At 35.2% G+C, this 23,032-nt stretch overlaps 1 pseudogene; it reads right to left on the bottom strand.

The window, feature by feature from the left end:
* Positions 1-7,268: 7,268 nt before the first annotated feature.
* Positions 7,269-23,032, bottom strand: part of LOC139077071 (tigger transposable element-derived protein 1-like) — a 117,629-nt pseudogene continuing 101,865 nt past the window's right edge.

The following is a 23,032-nucleotide window of genomic DNA, read 5'->3' as shown; positions in this document are numbered from 1 at the left end:
ATATCTGGAAAATTCCCAAATATTTGGAAAGTAAATAGCGTACACCTAAAGGAAAAATTAGAATGTATGTTGAGCTGAATGAAAATAAAGGTAAACATATCAAAATTTGTGGGATGCAGCTAATAACACGTTCAACGGAAATTTATACCACAAAATACCTATATTAGAAAAGAAGAAAATCTCCAATCGATTACCTCAGCATTAAGAAATCAGAAATACATCACGTAAAACCCAAAGTAGCAGAAAAAGAAAGAAATAATAAAGATCAGAGGGAGAGAGAGAAAGTGAGAAAGAAAAAAAAGAGAAAATGGAAAAATAATAGAGGAAACTGATAAAGCTAAAGGCTGATTCTTTGAAAAGATTAACAAAATTGATGAACTTCCAGCCAGGCTAATTAGAAAAAGGCAATATCAGAAATGAGTGAGGTAACATCACTATAATTCAATGGATATTAGAAGAAAAATATGATAATATTATAAACAATTTTGTATCAATAAATTCCACAACTTAAGTGAAATGGACAAATTTCTTGAAAGACACAAAGTTGACTCAGGAAGAAACAGTTAACACCCAAAGCCTTATATCTATTGAGAAAATTGAATTTGTAGTTAAAAGCCTCCCAAAAAGGAAAACTCCAGGCCCAGAAGGCTTCTCTGGGGTATTCTACCAAATATTTATGGAAAATATAATACCAACTCTGCATAAACTCTTCCAGAAAATGAGGAAGAGGAAATTCTTCTCAAATCATTCTATGAAACCAGCATTCTTTTGATACCAAAAACAGAAGAAGACATTAAGAGAAAACTATTGACCAATATCCATTATAAATATAGATGGAAAAATGTTTTAACAAAATATTAATAGATTAAACACAATAATATATAGAAAGATAATATCTCATGAGACTAAGTCAGGTTTATGCCAGGAGGGCATGGTTAAACATTCCAAAATCAATCAATGTAATTCACTGTATAACAGACTAAAAAAGAAAAGCTTTACGATAATTTCAATAGATATAGAAAAAGTGATTAATGAAGTTTTCAGCAAACTAGGAATATAAAATATAAAAGGACTTTCTCATCTTGATTAAATCATCTGTGAAAACTTACAGCTAATATCATACTTAATAGTGAAAGAAAGAATATTTTCCCTCTAAGATTAAGCAAGAATTTCTGCTCTCACCACTACTATTCAACATTGCCTCGGAGGCTTTAGCCAGTGTAATATGGCAGAAAAGAAAAAAAGAAAGGTTTACAGATTAGAAAGGAAGCAATAAAATTGTACTTATTAGCAAACGACATAATTGTATATGTAAAAATATGATGGAATCTACAAAAGAGCAACCAGAATTAAAGTGAGTTTAGCAAGGTTGTAGGATACAATCAGTATACAAAAATAAATTATACTTCAATATAGTAGCAGTGATTAATTAGAAATTGAAATTTTAAAAAGATATCGTTTATAATAATATACAAAAGTAAGAAATATTTAGGGATAAATCTGACCGAAGATTTGCAAGACCTATACACTGAAAACTACAAAATATTCTGAATTCAAAAGACAAAAAGAAATGGAGAATATAGTGTATTCTGGATCCAAAAATTCAACATTGTTTATACATCAGTTCCTTACAAATATATCTATAAATTGAATGCAATATCATTAAAATTCCAAAGATACATTTTTTCTTGTCTTTGAATTGACAAGCTGACTCCAAAATTCATATGGAAATGAAAAAAAAAAACTTTGAAAAAAAAGAATAAAGTTGAAGGACCTCCAATACTGTCTTTAATTCTCATTATAAAGCCACAGTAATGCTGTTCGTATAACTACTGGTATGAAGATGGACAAACAATCCAATGGAACAAAAGGGAAAATGTAGAAATAGATCCACATATATGCAGTCAATTAATTTTTGTGCAAAAGCAATTTAGTGGAGAAAGTACAGTTCTTTCAATAAACGGTTCCCGAACAATTGGCTATGCATATGCAAAAATAATTACTCCTATTCATAACTCACACCATACACAAAAATTAACACAACATGAATCATAGACCTAAATGGAAAACCTAAAATTGTAAAACTTCTAGAAAAAGTATAGAAGAAAAATTACTGTAACCTTTAACCAGGCAAAGAACTCAGTTAATAACACCAAAACCACAATTTATAAAGGAAAAAGAAATGGTTAATTGAGATCCATCAAAAGTAAGAATTGCCGCTGTTTGAAAATTCTTTGAAGAAAACGAAAAGACAAGCCCCAGATTGGGAGAAAATATTTGCCAATCAGACTTCTGATAAAGGTTTTGTATTCGGGATATATAAAATACTTCCAAAACTCAATAATGATAAAATATACATATAGTGAATTTGCTCTCTGGTAGAGAGCTCCCATTCTCTCTATCAGAGAACAAATAGCTATGTACAGTTGTTCTAATGGTCCACTTGATTTAAAAATTTTGGAAACAAATATCAGAGCAAGAATTCATTGTCCTGTTTTAAATGAAAATCTGAAAAACATCATTTTTCAATATAGCAAAGAGGAAAACTCTGGATTCCTTTCACTTTATCATTATAACCAACAAAAAGAACTCCCACTTAACCTCTAATTTCTTTAAATGTATACGTAGATATAAATGCAGACAGACACACATATATATCATATATACACACACGTGTATATATAATATATATGTATGTAGATATAAATACATACATATATTATATCTACATACAAGTATACAAATGTATATACCATATATATACCTCCCCACACACATATATACACACATATTTATATTATTACTATTCAGATCTAATTTTCAAAAAATGAATTAGAATTTTAAAATTAATTTGCCTTTAGTTTTCATTTTGCTTAATGTCTTGCTTGTAAATATGTTGGCCAGCAGAAGTGTTCGATTTTCCTTTTCCGCGCTCCAGTTTCCTCTCAGATATTCTGTTATCTGTACCGGAAGCAGCGGTGCTGACAACGAGGAAGTCTCTGAGGAAAGCCCCTGTTTGTACCGTGCTTCCAGAATCTGCCCTGCCTCTGGGCCACTCTAATGTAATTGGTGAGTTTGAATTTCCCCCTGAACACATCACTAACAAAGCAGATTAGTTTTTATGACCGAAATATTGCCCACGTTACATATCTCTTTAGTCTTCCTGCAACTCTGGCACCAAGGAAAAGAGAATTTAATGTTTTCATGTGTTTTATTTTAATTGAATCAGCTGCAAGAACAAAATGATTTTGTTTCTTATATTGAAAGAGAATTGCTGCCTTGGTTCCAAGTCACTGCTTGGTAACTAAATAGCTCTTCTTGGCCTAGATTTATTATATTTCCACCTCAGTGTGGAAAAATTTTGTATTCAATGTTGTTTGGGACAATAGCGGCTGAACTCGTTCACCGACACTTTCCTCATTAGGCCACCGAGAAAATTAAATAGATTCTATCAGTCTCTTTCCTAACAGACTGCTATACTTTGTGTGCTACAGGCCGAGAGCGAGGAAATTTAACTGTGACTTCTAAGAACTAACCTCCCATCAGGGTAACGAAATATTTCATGCTTCCTGTCAGGGCGGATGTGGTGGAGTGACTGAGAAGCATGTCTTGTAATTTTCTCATCACCTATGAGCCAGATTGAATCCCCAAATGTGCCCCTAGCATTGTTTCTAGTGCAATATCTGAGACCTTTAAAAACAAATATAAAAGAGCCAAGTATTTCCTAATTAGGGTTTCCATGTGCCCTCGGCTTTAGTCAGCAGTCATTCCGAGGCCAGCCTTTACAATCACATTTGAGAATTTACCTACTTGGGTCAGACTTTCCCTTCCTAGGAGTAAGATATACACTGCACAGCTTTGGAGTCAGAAATACCATTTTTTACACATCACTTTGCCACTTCCTATCTGTATAATCATGGACAAAGTCTTTAACTTCTCTGAGAATCAATTTACTCTTCTGTGATACATAAATGTTAATTTTAGTTACAGAACAAGTTAAACTTAGCCTGCTATCACAAAGTGATGCAAAAATACACAAGACTTAAATAAGCAAGAAGTTTATTTCTCTGTCATGAAAACAGTTTGAAGCTGAGCAGTCTAGGGCTAACTAGGTGGCTTTGTCAACACGTGGCTTCTATCTATGGGATCGAGGCTGGTGATCGTTGTTTCCGGCCAATGGAAGGTGAAAGCTCAACATGGCTGTATGGGAGTCTGAGAGAATGTGTCTCCAGCTGGTAGGGCGTGTGCCCAGCTAAAACTTAGCGGGGCCTTGTTCTAAAAGAAAGAAATAGAGAATGTATATTGGGGAAAAATGAGCAAACTCTGAAGTTAAAATACGCAATTAGTGAGATTACAGAAGTAATGTCCAAAACCAGGTTGGACACAAAGCACATCGAAATGAAATAATTATGTAATCTCTTCTTATAAACAGAAGCTCTTGGCAGTGGCCTCAATTTCTTCATTGATGTTTTCAAAAAGTATAGCCGTGTGTTTGTTTTTATCTCTTAAAAGAGATGCCCAAATTGAAGCAGTTGGACATCAACTTTCACAATTAACAAAGACAGAGGTAAACACAAAATAACCAAGGAGTAGGAGATGCTTACATTGGACTTTTCAACGTATTTTAGGTTGTAAAGTAGCAAATAATATAGTCTGAGAGAGAACTGTATAGTAGTATGATCACGGATTTTAGAATGAGAAAAGTCTGGTTTGGAATTCCAGCTCAACTGTTGTTACTGGCCACATAGTCTTGGAACAAGTATGTTTTCTTTTAAAGATTGTCTTAATTTTTTTTATTTTTTTAATACGTAGAACTATACAATAAGCATTCATACACCCACCACTAAGAACAATTATAACACTCATCCTATTTAAATTTAATCTTATCAATCCTCTTGAACTAATAAAAAAAAGGTTACAAATAAAATTAAATTATTTTTGTACCTCTTTCAGCCACAAGGTCACTGCTATTGTGACTAGTATGAATCCTACTTATGTTTTTATACTTATTCTATAGATATAGCTATGTATCTTTTATGTGCTTTCTTTTTTTTTTTTTTGAGAAAGATTATCCCTGAGCTAACCTCCACCACCAATCCTCCTCTTTTTGCTGAGGAAGACTGGCTCTGAGCTAACATCTGTGCTGATCTTCCTCTACTTTATACGTGGGACGCCTGCCACTGCGTGGCTTTACAAGCTATGTGCACTTTGCACCTGGGATCCGAACAGGTGAACCCCGGGGCCTCCAAAGTGGAGTGCACGAACTTATCCGCTACACCACCAGGCCAGCCCCTTTTTTGTGTGCTTTTTATGTACATGTATGACATACATATACGTAGATCCTCTTCAACTGCTTTTTACTGCCAATACCATGTTATGTTTTGGAGATTTCTCTATAAGTCTAGCACATTTATTTCAATTTAGAAAAGAACTCTGTCACATTGTGTTTATTCATTCCCATATTGCCAGATATTTAGGTCATTTTAAATTTTTTTATTTTTAAAAACAATACTTTATCAAATATCTTGTGTATTGTACTTGTGCAGCCCACATACACAAGAATTTCAGTGGGGCATATACATAGAAATGAAACTGCTATCCAGTAGGGTGCATATTCTTTGAGCTTTGCTAGATATTGACAGACTGTTTTCCGATGAATACTTCTAGCCGCAGCAGAAAGACTTTCAATTATTCTACACCCTCACTATGCCTACTATTAGCAGACTTCTCATTTTTTCAATTTTGAGGGATATGAAATAATACCTCATTGTTCTCTTATTTTGCATTTTTCTAAGTACTGGTAATGCAATCTTTTCATATCTTTATTTTCCATTCTCTTTTTCTTTTCTGTGACTTGCCTGCTTTTCTCTGAATAGTTTTTTAAAATTGTCTTTTTTATATTGATGTGTGGGTATTAGAGCTAATCAAAGATCTAATGCTTCTGTCTATTATATATGTTGTGGATATGTTTTCTGGGTCTTACACTTACATTTTAAATTTTCTTATAATGCCTTGTCACACGAAGAGTTTTATTTTTTATTTGACCTTGATGAAATAAGTTCCTTTTTGCTGATGAGTATATATGTTCATTTGTTGTTTAAAGAAATTTTTCTTACACTGAATCTGTAAGTATTCTTCTATAGGTTCTTTTAAAAGGTTTGAAAGGTTTTTTTTAAACATTTAGATGTTTAATCCATCTGGAATTTACTTTTTTTTATGAGATGTGATAAAGCAGTCTAATTTTATTTTTCCATATGGATAGCTAATTATTTTAACACTGTTTATTGACTAAATCGTTTGTTCCCAATTCCCTACTCTTTCTCCCCTCTTATATAGTTTCTACTCTTTTCTTCTATCAAGTCCATCCCATCCATCTCTTTTCACAACACTATCCTTATCTGTCCTTTTCTTCCCTCTTATTTCTTCTTCCTCCTTCCCTTTCTTCATGTCCTCCTCTTCTTCTTCTTTTTCATAATAATAATTATTATTCAATTAGCGCGTGAACCAAGTTTAAAAAATCAAATAGCAGATCATCTAAAATAAGGAGCAAATTAATAATCCTTCCCTCCAAAGCCCAGCAAAGGTATCCATTGTTGATTCATTTTTCATTCAATAGATATTTATTAATCATCTCTTACATTGAAGGCACTAGAGATTCTGAAGTGAATAAGATAGAGAAGATCTCCAAACTAACAGAGGCTTAAATACAAGCACATGTAAAGATTGAAACATCTATATTGTGATAGGGACAGTTTCCAGAAGCAGTAAACTTGGCAACTCCAGGAAATACTCAAAAACTATAGATAGGTAGGGGCTGGCCCAGTGGTGCAGCAGTTAAGTTTGCACATTCTGCTTCGGCGGCTTAGGGTTCGCCAATTCGCATGCCAAATGCAGGCCTAGGCACTGCTTATCAAGCCACACTGTGACAGGCATCCCACACATAAAGTGGAGGAAAATGGGCATGGATGTTAGCTCAGGGCCAGTCTTCCTCAGCAAAAAGAGGAAGATTGGCAGCAGATGTTAGCTCAGGGCTAATCTTCCTCAAAAAAAAACAAACCCCAAAACTATAGATAGGTAGATGTTCTACAGGCATATGTCAGAGATATTGTGAGTTTGATTTTGGACCACTGCAATGAAACAAATATCACAATAAAGCATGTCACACAAATTTTTTTGGTTTTCCAGTACATGTAAAAGTTATGTTAACACTATACTATAGTCTATTAAGTGTGCAATGGCATTATGTCGAAAAAAACACTGTAAATACCTTAATTAAAAAATACTTTATTGCTAAAAATGCTAACATCATCTGAGCCTTCAGTAAGTTGTAATCTTTTTGCTGGTGGAGGGTCTTACCTCCATGTTGATGGCTGCTGACTGATCAGTGTGATGGTTGCTGTTGGTTGGGGTGGCTGTGGCAATTTCTTAATATAAGACAACAATGACGTTTGTCACATCGATTAACTCTTCCTTTCACAAACAATTTCTCCATGGCATGCGATGCTGTTTGGTATCATTTTACCCACAGTAGAATTTCTTTCAAAATTCGAGTCAATCCTTTCAAACATTGTTGCTGCTATTTCAACTAAGTTTATGAAATATTCTAAATCCTTTGTTGTCATTTCAACAATCTTCACAGCATCTTCACAAGGTGTAGATTCCATCTCAAGAAAGGGAAATATACTTTTTTTGCTCCTCCATAGCAAGCAACTCATCATCTGTTCAAATTTTACCATGAGATTGTAGCAATTGAGCCACATCTTCACTCTCCCCTTCTAATTCTAGTTCTCTTGCTGTTTCCACCACATTTATAATTACTTCCTCCACTGAAGTCTTGAATCTCTCAAAATCATCCAGGAAGATTGGGATCAACTTCTTCCAAACTCCTGTCAATATTGATATTTTTACCTCTTCCCATGAATCATGAATGTTCTTAATGGCATCTAGAATGGCAAATCCTTTCCAGAAGGTTTTCAATTGACTTTGCCCAGATCCATCAGAGGAATCACTATCTATAGCAGCTATAACCTTATGAAATGTATTCTTAAATAACAAGACTTGAAAGGCAAAATTACTTCTTGATCCATGGGCTGCAGAATGGATGTTGTGTTAGCAGGCAGGAAAACAGCATTCATCTCAGGGTACAACTCCATCAGAGCTATTGGGTGACCAGGAGCATTGTGAATAAGCCGTAATATTTTGAAAGGAATCTTTTCTTCTGAGCAATAGATCTCAATGGTGGGCTTCAAATATTCAGTAAACCGAGTTGTAAACAGATGTGCTTCATCCATATCATTCCCTTTATAGAGCACAGGCAGAGTAGATTTAGCCTAAGTCTTGAGGGCCCTAAGATTTTTGCAATGGTAGGTAAGCATTGACTTCAACTTAAAGTCTCCAGCTGCATTAGCACCTAACAAGAGAGCCAGCCTGTTCTGTGAGGCTTTGAAGCCAGCCATTGACTTCTCCTCTCTAGCTATGAAAGTCCTAGATGGCATCATCTTTTCCAATAGAAGGCTGTTTTGTCTACATTGAAAATCTGCTGTTTAGTGTGGCCACCTTCACTAATTATCGTAGCTAGATCTTCCGGATTACTTGCTGCAGCTTCTACATCAGCACTTGCTGCTTCACCTGGCACTCTTATGTTACAGAGGTGGCATCGTTCCTTAAACCTCATGAACCAAGCCCTGCTGCTTCAGACTTTTCTTCTGCAGCTTCCTCACCTCTCTCAGCCTCCACAGAATTGAAGAGAGTTAGGGCCTTGCTCTGGATTAGGTTTTGGCTTAAGGGAATGTTGTGGCTGGTTTCGTCTTCTATCCTGACCACTAAGACATTCTCCATATCAGCAATGTCTTACTTATTCACCTGTTCTCTGGTGTAGCACTTTTAATTTCCTTCAAGAACTTTTCCTTTGCATTCTTAGCTTAGCTAACTGGTACAACAGGTCTAGCTTTTGGCCTATCTAGGCTTTCGACATGCCTTCCTCACTAAGTTTAAGCATGTCTAGCTTTCAATTTAAAGTGAGAGATGTATGACTCTTCCTTTCACTTGAACTCTTAGAGGCCACTGTAGGGTTATTAATGGACCTAATTTCAATATTGTTGTGTCTCAGGAAATAGGGAGGCCCAAAGAGAGGGAGAGAGATGGGGGAACAGCTGGTCAACGGAGCAGTCAGAGCACAAACAACATTTATCCATTGTTTGCCATCTTATATACATATGGTTTGTGGAGCCCCAAAACAATTACAATAGTAACATCAAAGAGCACTGATCACAGATCCCCATAACAAATAAAATAATAACAAAAAAGTTTAAAACATTGCAAGAATTACCAAAATGTGACACGGAGACATGAAGTGAACAAATGCTATTGAAAAAATGATGCCAATAGACTTTCTCAATTTGGGGTTGCCACAAACCTTCCATTTGTAAAAAGCACAATATCTGCAAAGTACAATAAGACAAAGTGCAATAAAATGGGATGTGACTGTATAAATATATATGTAACTTTAAAAATGCCAAATATATAAATATCTGTATATGTTATATAAAATATTATGTAATAAATACACATATTATTATATAAATGTAAATATATAAATATTTTTGATAGTATAGGATGTAATTAAACATTTATGTCAAAGTAAATAAGACTTTGACAAGTTCTTGCCCATTTTAAAGACCTAACTCCGTAATGAGGAGTTTAAAAACCAATTTCAATTCAAGTTCTTAAGCTTATAATAAGGACTGGTCACATTAGACTCTCATTTTAGGTGATGAGGGTATGTTGAGTTAATTACAAATTTATAAAAATTGTAATTATTTTTAAGGAAATGTAATGTGTCTGACACTAGTTTCAAACTGCAGTTAAAATAGTTCTTTGGAGTACAGAAATTGCCATCATGAATATTAAGCATATAAACTAGATCTGATTTAAGAGAAGTAAGGAAATCTGGACTCGACAGACTCACTGCCCTTCGACAGTGCTCTTGGCAAACGCTGACAGCCCACTTTTCTCCCAGTAGCTGTACTACATACGGAGATCATTTTTTCCCTCACAAATATATTGGTTTGTGTTCCCTGAGGCTGTATCTATACACCATAATTATTTGAATTTTTTTAAAAAAAAAAGTCAAAAGGAAATTTTAGTTAAATTACCAAAGCATGACTTAATTTAATTAAGCAAAAAAAATGGAGGAGACAAGCTATACTTAAGGCCTAAATGGAAAACGTCATCCCATTATGGAAAAGACACCTGTGATTTTTGATCTTTAGAGATTTTATTGTTGTCAGATCACTCTTAAGAAATGTTAAGATTATTCAATTAACATCAGTCAAATTCTAAACCCAGGAGATGTCACATGTACTTTGCAAACCAGTCTGGCTTCTTGGTAAATCTCATTTGATGTTTTTAGTTAAAAAGGAAAAAAAAAGATAAAATCTAAGTACTTTTGCTAGACCATTAGTCTCAAGGCCTGTCAATTTACCTAATACTAGCTTAACTTCATTTATTTATTTTAATAAATATGTTTAATTGCCTAGTATATCAGACTTTAAATTTGGTTTAGATAAAGAAGAAATGATTCAGATGGGTAAGAAATAATCATTGACCAGCCTTTAGCAAATTAAAACAAGAAGGAAAAGTCACTCATAAAAAAATACATTAATTGCAAGAGGTACTGTGATACTAGTCTATTTTAGATAGTGTAGGAGAGGAAGACTTTTCCTCTACCTAATGTGGGTTCGTCTGAACAGAGAACGAATTAAATTCACGTGAGACAGAATAGCAAGAGATAATTAAACAAAGCTTTATGAGGACCATGGCCCGGGGCCTTTTTTCCCCGAAGGAAGAAAGGGCCCCAAAGAAGTGGGGTGCACAGAGTGGTTATACACCCCCCAAACAGGATATTTCACGTATGATTGAAATGTCCCTCCCACAATAGTCACAAGATTGCTCTGTTGGCACAGTGCTTGTTGGACACAGCAGGTAGTGGGTCTGCTATCTTGGAGGGCGTAGCAGGAGGCAAATCTATTGTCTTGAGCTGGGTGGTCACAGGTGAGTGCAACAATCAGTTCCTAGCCTAAGGAAAGATGCTTAATCATTAAAGAAATGCCAACGTTGGGAGGGGGAGGGAAGCCAGTTTTGGGAGGTTACCAGACAAGCACAATAAACAAATGCAGATTTAAGTCCTTGCCTTTCCCATTGATTAAGAGTTTCTAGAGACAAGGTCATTCCCGTTCTTCTTTCTGGTACAGAGAGGGAGGCACCTTTACAGATAGAGATTTACGTTACAAAAGTAAATGTCTCCTAACAAAGGGCTGGCAACTTCCACTCCTCAGAGCCTCCTTCCCTGTCCCAGTTTATCAAAAGCAACCAGCCTCAAATAATCCTCATGCCAAAGAGACATATCTTGGGGTGGCCAATTCCAGTCCCCACAATAGTATTATCAAGATTCCATGAGAAAATTAGAGAAGGTGACTATTAAGCTGTGCAATGAAAGGTGATTTGATATTCATTGGTGACAAATTCGAGATATAGTAGAAATGAGATTGGGCTAGGTATTTTCACATAGAATAAGCACTGTGAGCAAAGATATATAGGTATAAATTAGCCTAGAATGTACAAAGACTTCTAAGTATTTCATTATTTTACCGTCAAAAGAATAAGGATGTGAGATTAACCAACCAAAATCTATAAAGAATGAAACTGGTGTTCTGGGAAAAACTCTTGATTTCGGAGAACCTTGAATGCCTAGCAATGAAAAAAATTTTATCCTGAAACTTGAAATGGGCAAATGAGTTAATAACATTAACAGACCTATGTTTAAATTAATCGCCATTTAGGAAATAATTGCAAAAGTTCATTTGAGGAATGGGGAGAAGCTGCACATATGCGGTCTAAATGGACATGGGGAGGATGTTTCTAACGTAAACAGCAGTAAAGATGTTGAATTACAGGTATCAATTGGATAAAGGGATATGAGAGAATGCAGCCAGCACCCATTCACCAACGTAGGGCATATAGTAATTACACCAGAAGGGTTTGTGAGTGATAGTAAATCGAGTGTAGGAAAAATTGAATCCGAAGTACATCAGGTACTAGATAGATGGATGATTCTACTCAAACTGGGACTTCGTGAAGGTTGATGGACAAAAGTAAAACTCAGATTGAAAAAAGTTTCCACATGCATTTGACTGACATTTCAATCAAATATGAACCAAATCAACCATCATCATTATCAAAATATGATATATTTCCATACATTAGGCTTACTATTGGGAAAAAAATAACTTAAATGTTATTGATTTAAAAACTCATGGTTTGCAATGCTGGTGGTATTATCACAAGAAGATATTTGCAAATGTGTATATTTTTGTTTATCAAAATGATTAGAAGCATACTATTGGCCTTCGTGGGTGACAGTCAGAAAGAAATACTAGACAAACTACAATATTTACAATAGGCCTGCACAATACAGAATTATCTCACAGCCAGCACAAATTTTGAATGTTCACCAGATTTTCATGTAACCAGAAAACCTGTTTAAAACCACTTTAGCTTATAATTTTACACCACATTACAAATAAATATAGCTAATATTTGTATCATTTAATGTCTACAGAATTTCCAGGAATGTTGCTAACAGGTAAATAGAGAGAAGGATCTATTTTATTGGTTCACAAATTTACAGGAATCGTTCACCGTTTCATAAAAATCACATCAATGAACACAGCACTGCTTGTGGTTTTGGAATTGCCTATACAACCCAGGTGTGTCAACATTTGTAACTATTATTTTCTCAACAATCCCACATACAGTTGTTCTATATAGCTCACTATGTCTTCTAGCAACATGTCCTAATATTTACATACTGAAATTTATATTATTTAATTATAAACTATTTTTATTTCATCTTTATATTATAGTTTGGTAGTTACAATGCTTGTTTTAAAAATTATGCATGTAGGTAAGTTATTTGCTCCATGAATTTCATTAAGGATAGTAAAGATGGTGCAAAAGAAAGGGTTTGAAAATCAAAGGTTTAAATACATCGGTTAAAATTTACCATAGACTAATTACAATAATGTGTATGGAACTTCAAAATTTATTAGTCTCTTTCACCCACATTTTATCATTCAATCTCACACCACTGTGTATGGTAGAACAACAATTATTTTAATTCCCATTTTCAAGATGTAGAAACTGAGGCTGAAAGAGATCTCATGGCTTGTCAGTGATCATACGAGTTTAATAAGTGCCAGGTCTAGGCTCAGAATCCGAGTCTCTGCTCCAACTTTGAACACTTACCACAACCTCATATTGTCATCCTATGGTATAGTAAATACAGACTATTGTATAATAATTTTCTTCTTTTTCTTTACTATTATGTTCCTACGTACAGAATATTGTTGCCCACTGTTTGGTCATTTTAAGCTTTCTTCAAAATCAACTATAGCACAAAACACTTTATTCCCTGTTGTATTCTTATACAAATGTACATCTTCACTAATAAAGTGGACTTGAATATTGAGGCAATATTCTGAAAAGTTTAGAGCAAAGGCAAAATGAACAAAAACCCACCCACAATTTCAAACCAATTTGTCTAAATATTTCAAATCAAGGCAATATTTTCCCTTTCTGTATGAACGCTATTTTTTTCTAATCCTGGCTTGTACTGGAAATTGCCACAAGCACTTCATTTTATTTTCTTGCTGTCTACTTAAGGCTGGATAGCTTTTCTGCCTACTGCTATCAGCCAAGGTTCTGATTGAACGGACGATGCACAGTGGCAGCAAGGACACACTGTTTGCCTGTAATGAATGGACTTTGCGCCTGTGGATTTCCAACTGAACCTTTAAGAGCAAGCCTGTTCGGTTCCTGCCTCAATAGCAACAGAACTGTGGTGCGATTTTTTCCTGCTGTTTACTAAAAGCTTTTAGTCTGAAAAGATTTCACCTTTACAAGACAGACAGATGGTGAAATACTCAATAGAAAAATTGTAAGTTTTTTAAGGAATAATAGAAGAAAAAATATTAGAAAACCCAAGAGCTTGTCTAGAACTACAAATTTAGTTGAATGGCTAATACACTTGAATTTCTGAAATTTTCTATTGAAGTAAATGCCAACAGATTCAAATACATACTTACACATTTTAGGAATGCAGTTAAGCCGAATACTAGTTGTTGGGTCGTCTTAAATATACTAAACAGATATTAAAAAACACAGTTGTATAGTTTGTCTCCGAGTAGCAGGATAAGAAATATACTTAGCATACTTAGGTAAATATTTCAGGAAAAAAAGGCATAATAATAAACATCATTCTCATCAAAATTTATTATTGATATTAAAATTTCTCTTCAAATTCTCTTCTCTTCTCTTACTTTCTTCTCATTTCTCCCTCCCTTTCTTCTTTCCTGTTTCCTCCTTCTTTCTTTTCTAGATTTACACTTCACCATTTTCACTAAAATTTGGAGGTATAAATTACTATGTGCCAAGTTTTAAGAGGGACAGATAGAAACATACCCATGGGAAACAACTAGCATGGTGAAAGAACTTGAAAAGGAGACATGGTACAATAGCCTTGTTAATCTCTACCTTTTGCTGTAGATTATAGTCTTATAATTAAAATAGATGAAGTACTTTCAGAAAACCACATTGACATAGACATCAGTGTATCTTTTATAAACTGATGAGTTTATAAAATCAAGTGATATTTGGAGCCCTGAAGCAGTAAGCCATGCAGGTAAGATCGGGTAAGAGATCATAGTCACAGAAAACTTGATTTTGGAGAAAGTACCAGAGCAAATAGGGCTGGACTACCATAAATTCAACTTGATTTCCATTCTAAATATAAATTTTCCCAGTATTTACCTCTTTCGGTAATGGAAAATGTTTTATTTGCAATTGCTCGTGTTTGGGATAATTTTGCTCTATACTAGCTTTTATCTGTTCCTCATTGCTGATTGTCTTCAAAGCTCCATTTTGGAATGTCTTGGAAGTGAAAGTGCTAACCAATAAATGAAGACTGAGACAATATATGTCTCTGTCATTTCCTCTTAACTGGTCTTGTTCTTTAGATTTCTCTTCCTTTTTAGTAATTCTTTTTTTTACAAATTCATAGTACTAGAAGATACTTGATTCCATTAAGTTACAAGCCAAAATGATAAGCAATGTTGGTTATTATTGTTTCCTTGAATCTCCATGTTTTCTTAATATAAAGGCTATTCTTGGATGAGAAAATGTTGAATGGAATAAAAATGATGACAGGAAGTGTATAATAGTCTAAGTATGTATATACATACCAGATAATTTGTATCTTTATGACATTTAGTCACATACATATCATTGATTCTATGTTTTGGTTGCTTATAATATTACCATGCAGAAATTGATGATTCTTTCTGGTGCAAAGTTAACATATCAAACAGTATTTTTGTGAAGTCTGTAGAGAATAGTAAGGTAAGCAATCTCATTAGCATCAATATTCTTGACTATAAAAAAATCAGCTACAAGGAATATCTGGATTTGGGGGACAATGATGGCTGCCTGATTTTGAATCTCTCTACTATCCTCCACCAAAACAATAAAATCAACAAGGAAAAAAAATAAAACAATATATGACTCAGGACTTCAACAGTACTAGGAGAAAGAAAAATGTCACAACTTTGCAGTTACTTGTAAGTAGAGAAGTAAACCAAATTCTGATAAGACCTCTATCATCTATCACTCTAAGCTTACAAGACTTAAAAGCTTAAAAGACACTATGAAGTGAGTACAGATGCTTGAAGGACTTAGATGATACATGGACAAAACTAACCCAGGAAAGAAGAAATTCAAGGTGAAATGTTAGTGCGCTAAGACAGATTGGGACTTAGTAACTCACAGCTTTCTCTCCAAGGAAGATGCTTGAAAGCAAGCAGGGCCATTAGAGGCAGACACAGAGAAGCATTCCATCTGGGATAGAACCAGATATATAGAGAAGGGGCAGTTCCTCTTGGATTGGTGGAAATGAAGGAAAAGAAAGAAATAGTGGAGGAAATACAGATCCCATAAAAATGAAAAGAACCAAGACATGCCAGTCACCTCTCCACCACATCCAATAACATATCCACAAAAGAAACTGCACAGAATAGGTCAGAAGGGACAGAATAGGGCACTTTCATAATAGAAACCCTGTCAAAAAAAGTAGGTCATGCCCATGTAAAACTACCAGGAAAAAAATCAGTAAATGCAAATCAAAACATTTCTGGTGATAAATTTCTGCCCTCAAAACAGGAAGCGGAAGAGAGCTGCAACATATCACTCCAAACTGAATTTAAAATCCTTAAACAAGGATGTGGTCATGAAAATTTTTTCTAATGAAAATTTTCTGCCAAAAAACCCCACAAAAACAAGTTAATGGTAACTATATTGCCACACTCCAAACAGAAATGCATATCATCAAACGACAGTGGGAAGATATGAAAAAAAAATGTTTTTGAATCAAAAATACAGAAAGTAAGAACAGAAATGGACAAAAATAAAGAGAAATAAAATGAGAGCTTGAAATTAGGAAAGAAATAGAAGGAAAAAAACAAAATTACATCAGAAATGAAGCCTAATTTACAAAGTGCCTAATGCAGAATTTATTTAAATGAAAATTTAATAAGATTTGAAAGAAGCAGGAAAATTACCAAGAGAATAAAAATGGAATAAAGAATGAAATAAGAAAAATCAGAGAGAAAGATTTTGAAATGGAAGACAGGTAGCTAAGACCCAACATTCACACAGTTGGAGTCTTGGAACCATATTAAATCAGTGGAATAGGGCTGACTCTTAAAACTGTAACCAATGAAAATTTTCCAGAAATAAAAGAAGACCTGAATACATACATCAAAGCATTCCACCAAGTAGCTTGGAAATTTGAAAGGAATGGTCAATTCCAAGACATATCCTGGTAAAACTACTGGGCTTTAAAGATAAAGAAAAAATCTGCAGAACCTCCAGACAAAAAGATGAAGTAACTTATAAGAGCAAGAGAATTAGGTTGGCATGAGACTTCTCAAATTAAAACCTGCAAAGCCAGGTCACAGTGGAGGAACATTTCAAAAAAAAACTAAGAAACTGCAAACCAAGGTTATTATGCCCATGCAAGATATCCTTTAAGAAGTTGTAAATGCCTCTAAGTGTTTGATGGAGAAGAGATGGCATGGGGGGATGCTGGAACATGGAAAGGGGGGAAGCTGGGATGAATTTTGTGGTATTGTATAAAAGTTGGAAGTAACAGCATGAAATGATGGTTCACACATATAGATATAGAAATACAGATACAAATAAGGGTGCATATATATGTGTGTTTATGTATATATAGGGAGTATATATATATGTGTGTGTGTATATATATAAATGGAGAGAGACACATAGAGACAGATGGACAGAGGCAGAGAGAATCCATATATTTATTTTTCCACAGGAGTGGTCTGAAGCCTGAAATATCCTTTTGGCAATGAGCATATCTAGTGCCCAGATGTTGGTTTCTGAATATAGTCTTCTCAAAAAGAACCAGGGCTCCTTGGAGAAACGGCTAATCCCAAGGCTGTTGCAGGGAATGCATAGGATGAAAAATCTTGTTATGCATGAATACAAGGAAGTGCTCAGTGAATGATGCATTGTCACAAAGACACAAGGGGCAGCCTGCCCTGAAGGTATATACACTGGCCAAATCTGGGACAATTTTAGTACCAAACTGAATGATGATAATAACAGATCATAATCTACTGAATAAAATACAAACTTGTAAGTCCACACTGAAATATATTATATATATAAATGTATATATTAACTAGTGCTTGCTCCAAGGACCTCTCTTCTGCTCTCACCAGCAGTAAAACCCTGGGAATACTCAACCTGACTCAAAATGCCCTGGGCCACAGTGGGGTAGCTGTACTCTGTGAGGCCTTGAGACACCCAGAGTGTGCCCTCCCGCTTCCTGAGCTGCAAAAAGCTAAATTTGATGTGGGAGCCCAGAGACTACTGATGGCTGAGGAAGAGAGATTTCCTACTTCAGCCTCACAGGTGACTGATGGAGCACAGACAGGACCAGAAGGCCAGAAATCTGATTGCCAGCAACCTGGCCACATTATGACTCAAGAGTACCTACAAATGATAGGGACTGGAGCCCTTACATGGACCTACTCTGTACCCAGCAATTACAAATTACTGACACTCATGTGAGCCCTGATTTTTCCGGCAGCCTGTTCAGACGTGTTTCATATAATGTGTGTTTATATAGTTTTTATTTGCTTTGTGGCCTTGGACAAGACACTGAAAGACCTTCAAGGTAAAATTTCTATCCTGTCTCACAATGACATTTTAAACACTCAACAACGTCTTATATCTTTTTTTTTTTTGAGGAAGATTAGCCCTGCGCTAACTGCTGCCAATCCTCCTCTTTTTGCTGAGGAAGACTGGCCCTAAGCTAACATCCATGCCCATCTTCCTCTACTTTATACATGGGACACCTACCACAGCATGGCTTGCCAAGCGGTGCCATGTCCGCACCCGGGATCCGAACCGGCGAGCCCCGGGCCTCCGAGAAGCGGAACATGTGAACTTAACCGCTGTGCTACTGGGTCGGCCCCCTGTCTTATATCTTAAAACAAAAAAAAAGGGTCGGGGGCTAAGGAGTTAAAGCCAGCACTGCGATGGTGACTGGGCAAAATCACCACAGAAACATGCAAATTCTGGGGGAAATGTCCCTCCTGTTCCTGGCTGCAGCCAGGTCAGAGGCACCAGGGGACAGGGATCAGATGCTTAAGTGTCCAAGAAAGAATAGAGACAGACAAAAAAACCCCCAAGCCCCATTGTTATTCTGATTCAACACAGCACTATATATATACTATATATATACAATATATATGCATACAGTAAAGCTATATACATAACAAAGCTCAAATTAAGTGACATAGTCCATGATCATACTGCTTTGTAATCTTGAATAAAGTTTCAAGGGCATGAAGCACAAGGAAAGGCTTGTGCAAGGGGTGAGACTAGATTGTATCCTTTTGCTATTATTGCAGGAATATGAATGGGGTTTCTGGGCCAAGAGTCTCAGAGTTATTTTATATTATTCTTAAAACTTTTCTGTAAGCTTTAATTTGTTTCAACAAAAGTATTAAAAACGTACCCCTTACAAATTTCCAGTTACACAATAAATGTCATGGGGATGTAATGTACAGCATGGTGACTATAGTTAATAATACTGTATTGTGTATTTGGAAGTTGCTATGAGAGAAAAATCTTAAAAACTCTCTTCACAAGAAAAAAAAATTTGTAAATATGTGTGGTGACACATGTTAGCTAGACTTATTGTGGTGATCATTTCTCAATATATACAAGTATTGAATCATGACATTGTACACATGAAACTAACTTAATGTTATATGTCAATTATACCTCAATTAAAAAAATGCATATACCTCTTTATGGGGTCCTACTGCACATGACAAAAATGTAGCTCTACCAAACTGGGTACAAACTGGTCTCCCTCCTGTTCAAGGAGAGGAGCGCACTGATAACATGGTTGGATGTTGTGACAATGTCAAATTGCCATCTGTGTTTATAAACACTTTGTCTCCTGTTCTGTACCTTTCTCATGAACTGCTAAGAGCCAGTTAATAGACTGGCATAGCGTCCATAGGCCACAGTTTGAGAAGAAATGAATTGGAAGAGAACAGAGAGGCTCATAGCTGAGAACCCAACCTTTGATCAATGTCTAAGTCATAGTACTAGCCTAAAGATGGCTCTTGCTGTGGGGAAGGAATACAAAAGTGGGAAGAACAAGGAACAGAGAAAATTGTGTCAGATATTGGCCCTGCCTAACATGCTTCCTTCTTTATTTTACTTTATTTTCAATTTCAGCAAACATTTTTTTCTTCAATTATTTTATTGAGGTTATGATGGTTTATAACGTGTGATTTCAGGTGTACACTATTGTTTATCAATTTCTGTGTAGACTGCATCATGCTCACCACTAAAAGTCTAATTTTCATCCATCACCATACATACGTGTCCCTTTACGCCTTTTGCCTACCCCCTAACCCCCTTTCCCTCTGGTAACCACTAATCTGTTCTCTTTACCCATGTGTCTGTTTATCTTCCACATATGAGTGAAATCATGCAGTGCTGGTCTTTCTCTGTCTGGCTTCTTTCGTTTAACATCATACTCTCAAGGTTCATCCATGTTGTTGCAAATGGGATTATTTTGTGTTTTTCTGGCTGAGTAGTATTCCATTGTATATACACCACATCTTCTTTATCCAGTCATCTGTTGATAGACACTTGGGTTTCTTCCGCGTCTTGGCTAACGTCTTTAATCCTCATGCTTCCTTCTTTAATATACTAAAAATGATAGAGGTGAAGAGATACTGTTTTCCCATAAAGTTTGTTGTTATAGGTTTTCAATGATATTCCTAAGCTAAGAAAACACAGAGGAAGCACAGTATTTTTTAATAGGGAAAATATAAAAGAGAGTTAATTCTCGCCATTGTTTTAATATTTAAATAAATAATATAACCTTTTGGTTCTATGACAATATTGAATCATAGCTCCTTACAATGTGTGGATTTTTGTGGTAAGGGCATAGAATTGCGATGGAAAATATTTTTAAGTTAGAGAATATAAAATAAAATGCTTACACCTTTATAGAAAATTTTAGAAGATCACAGGTGTGTAATTTTTGCATAACTGCCAATAAAAAAAATGACAACTGGAAAAGCTAATATTATTTATGTATTGTGCCAGCACTTTAAAAACATCATCTCATTTAATCATTATACTAATTCTATGAGATAGATGTCAACAATATTATTTTCACTGTGAAGATGGAAGGAAACACGGAATCTTAGAAGGTTCAATTTGCCCAGAGCCACACAGCTGGAAATGAGCTGGGATTAATTACCTAAATGTTTATTATGATGATGATGATGATGATGATGATACAGCACTTCGTTTAAAAACAAAAAGTCTTCTATTTCCAGAATGAAAAGGTTAATGACTAAAATATTCAGAATTTACTTTTTCTGCTTTTTTTTCACTAGCTAAGAATAAAAGTGTCCATATGAAGTTTTGTGCTGTGCTTAAATGGTAGCTAAAACCATTATTTTCATCTGCTACATAATTCATTATATGTGAATATGTCTTACATCTTCTGATTTGGAACTGAAAAAAGATATGACCTATTAGAATTTCTGTGGCAGTTCTACAAAGATTTTCCATTATTCTCAGATAATTGCTTGAACTCCTTGATGCTTCTCTGAATATGACTTAAAAGATCCCACTTTGTTTTGCATTTGCTGCTTTCTCTTTTCAGAGAGGTAATTTCTAACAAAAATAACACCTGTTTACAAGAAGTAACATATTTGAGTTTCTCTAAAACTTTTACTTCTTCCACTTTTATTTATATTCTTGCTCTTTGAAGCATCTTCATTTATTCACCAGTCAATTGAAAATGCCTGTGTACTATCAGTTAATCATAAGATTTAAAAGGATTGTTTCTTTAAATATTTCAAATAGTAAAAGTTAGGGGCTGAACCCATGGTGTAGTGTTTAAGTTCAGTGCCCCAGGTTCACGAGTTTAGCTCCCAGGCATGGACTTACACGTCAGCCATGCTTTGGCAGAGACCCACGTTGAAAGTGGAGGAAGACTGGCACAGATATTAGATCAGGGCTAATCTTCCTCAAAAAAAAAAAAATTAATGTATTAAAAGTTAGGGACTATTTCTAAATTTCTATTTTCCTTTTATACTTTCTTTCATATTAGATTCTTAAATTTGACAAAAATACTAATACACATAAAAGTTACCTGTGTCCTAATTACTTTTTTATAATAATAAATAGGACTTTGCTGGCTATATTGAAACAAAATTGGTTCTAAACATTAAAAAAATCTAAGGAGGCAGAAGCTCAACTAGTATAATTCTATTTTATGTTCTCCTTTTTGGATCATGCTTCTCTGATTTTATCTTCAAACAATATATTCTCACAGCAGCAGCTGGAGTTTTCCTTTTGAAAATGTAGGTAGATCACAGCATGCTGTGCCAAGCACTCTCCAAAGGCTTCCCAGGTCACGGGGAAGCCTAACTCCTTTCTAGCCTGGAGGCCCTGCAAGTTCTTCTTCCCATTCCCTCCCTCTCATTCCTGTTCCCTTCCCAACCCAACCTCACCTCCTCCTGCTCTGGGTCTTGCTCACATTGCCCCATCCACACAGACCCCAGTGCCAGGCCGGCTTCCACTTGCCCTTTGATGAAAGAAGGTACCCTCCCCCATTTCCTCTCCTCCTGTGTACAGCACAGCTGACCCCTTCCTGACTAACTTTCTTATCCTCAGCAAAAATACTGAAATATCCTAACTAACTCATCTTAAGTAGAGTATAAAATATTGAGATATTCTAACTCATTCCTCTTAACTAGAGTATGCAATGTTGCTGTCCTTCCTAGGAATCCAGGACCTATTCTAACTTCTTTCTTCTTTGTGGAATCTCCTATTTGTCTACTCTCATTTTTCTAAACTGAGATTAAGCCCCACCTCCAATATTAGCCATATTCTTTTTATCTATTTCCCTTGTTCAAGGAAGCTTGGAGAAAAGCCTTATGAACTTGGAGTAAAGCCTAATGAAATCCAGAGCAAAGAGACTGAGAGTTGGGCGATAGAGCAACGGCTGCGTTACATTATGAAGATCCTGGAGTGCTGAGAATCCGTTCATACCATGCTGTGTCACCATGCTTTCCGATTAAGTCAAAAGCCAGGATAATATATTTTTTAAACTTTTATTCTCACTGTTCATGGTTTATATAATTCAATGTAAACCGTATTAAAAAGTCTAATATACTACACAAAATTAAATTTACATCACTTTTCTTTCTCTTCAATAATTTGGCAACTTAAAGTAGTGACATCTAGAGAGAAACACATTAATTGAACAGATAAAGAGAGCAATTTGTATTTTGATATTGTTTTTCCTTGAAAAGCTTGAAAATTTAGTTTGACCTTTTTAAAC

The sequence above is a fragment of the Equus przewalskii genome, chromosome 18 (genome assembly GCF_037783145.1).
Source record: "Equus przewalskii isolate Varuska chromosome 18, EquPr2, whole genome shotgun sequence".
In the NCBI taxonomy this organism is placed as follows: domain Eukaryota; kingdom Metazoa; phylum Chordata; class Mammalia; order Perissodactyla; family Equidae; genus Equus; species Equus przewalskii.
The sequence above is the reverse complement of the archived record's forward strand: the minus strand, read 5'-3'. Positions and strand labels throughout refer to the sequence as shown.